A 1634-nucleotide genomic window follows, 5' to 3' on the forward strand; every position below is an offset into this window, starting at 1 on the left:
CTGGAATTCTGGACCAAGACTGAATTTTGGGAAAGAGACTTCAGACGCAGTATTAGGGGACCACTAAGGTCTATATAAAAGCATCCAAAAAGCACCATGTAATGGGACCTTTAACATCAAAGAAAGAAAATGGAAAAGTAGAATGGCTAAGCAGCATTTCAGTATTTCCCTCCATAATGTGCAGTTTTAATATTAACAATGTGTTTACAGCAGACATCTTTAAATGCAAGGTTCACTACAAAAAAAAAAAATCAAAAATTGTATAAGTTTTTTTAAAATCCATTCTTTTCCCAAGAATCAATATTTTTATTTATTTTGTACAAAGGATGCACCTAAATGTGTTCTGCTGATAATGTGAAATGATATGAAAGCACATAATCCATGTTGGGTACTTCTTTACAAATGACATGGTCAGACTGACATGTGACATGTGCACTCTTAGAAAACAATTGGTGTCATGACATATGGTCTGTAGAAGTGTATTATCTAAATTTTTTTTGAAGAAGAAGAAGAAGGGAAAGAAAATCCCAATGCTATCAAATCGCAGTAGATGCAAATACACAATACAAATCCTATCGGCACCCAGCAGCGTGAAAGAACCGAATCGGGACAAAAAGCATATCATCCCAGCCCTACTGCGAATGTATTCCAGATACAAAACAAGTTCTTCTTGGATATGAAAAACCACTGAGAGACTGAAGAGGATCTCTGGGTCCATGCGGAGTGTTTCTGGTGGAAGAAATCTCTGCCGGAGAACAAGGAGGAGGAGGTCTGTCGGAGAGTCAGTAGGGAGGAAGGTTTGTGGAAGAGCAGGCCGATTCTTGACAGGAGGTCACCACACTCAATCACTTCACATCAACCTCACATTACACACCTAATTTACCTCCCACTCCTCCTTTCCCCCCATTGCCCCTGAACGTCCCCTTTTCTCCTTACCCCCGCTGCTTTCTCTTGCTCTGCTCACTCTCCTCTGCTCCCTCCTCTTTTCACTTCTTCCTCTCCTTCACTGTCTTTTTAGTAGGACTGCCTTGAAAGTCCTGGTGGCTTTGCATTCTGCTCTTAAGAGCAAAAATGTTGTTTTTAGTGCTAGACTCTTGCCTAAAATGATCTCATGGGCATTCATTTCACATGACATATTTTTGAGACGGTCATGTGTTTCCATCCACCTCTTTTACTGGAATGCGCATTTTCAATTTGCACAAAAATAAATGATTGGAAACAGCATAATTTCAAAAAAGTCTTGAAATATCACAGAAAACGTATTTATGTTTGTTGTTGGAGAAAAGTTGGAGCATTGCTAGACGTAAAATGTGACAAAGTGCAATGGAAATAAAGATTTAGTAAATAAATAATGATGCTTGTCTTATGACCTCCCGCCTCATGCCCTACAGGCCTACATGGCCTGCATGACCTATGACCTACAGGCCTACATCACCTACAGACCTACATGCCCTACAGGCCAACAGTGGCTTGAATAAGTTTACACAAGCATGTTAAAGTTAATTAAAAAAAAGAATAAAAAAATCATCTTTTGGAAATTGATCTTAATGACTTAATAGAAAAAAGAAAGGAAAATTCAACCTTTTACGGACACCAATTTTCATTGTGAATGAATAATGTATTGTAAATAAATA

The sequence above is a fragment of the Etheostoma spectabile genome, unplaced genomic scaffold (assembly GCF_008692095.1).
Source record: "Etheostoma spectabile isolate EspeVRDwgs_2016 unplaced genomic scaffold, UIUC_Espe_1.0 scaffold285, whole genome shotgun sequence".
NCBI lineage: Eukaryota > Metazoa > Chordata > Actinopteri > Perciformes > Percidae > Etheostoma > Etheostoma spectabile.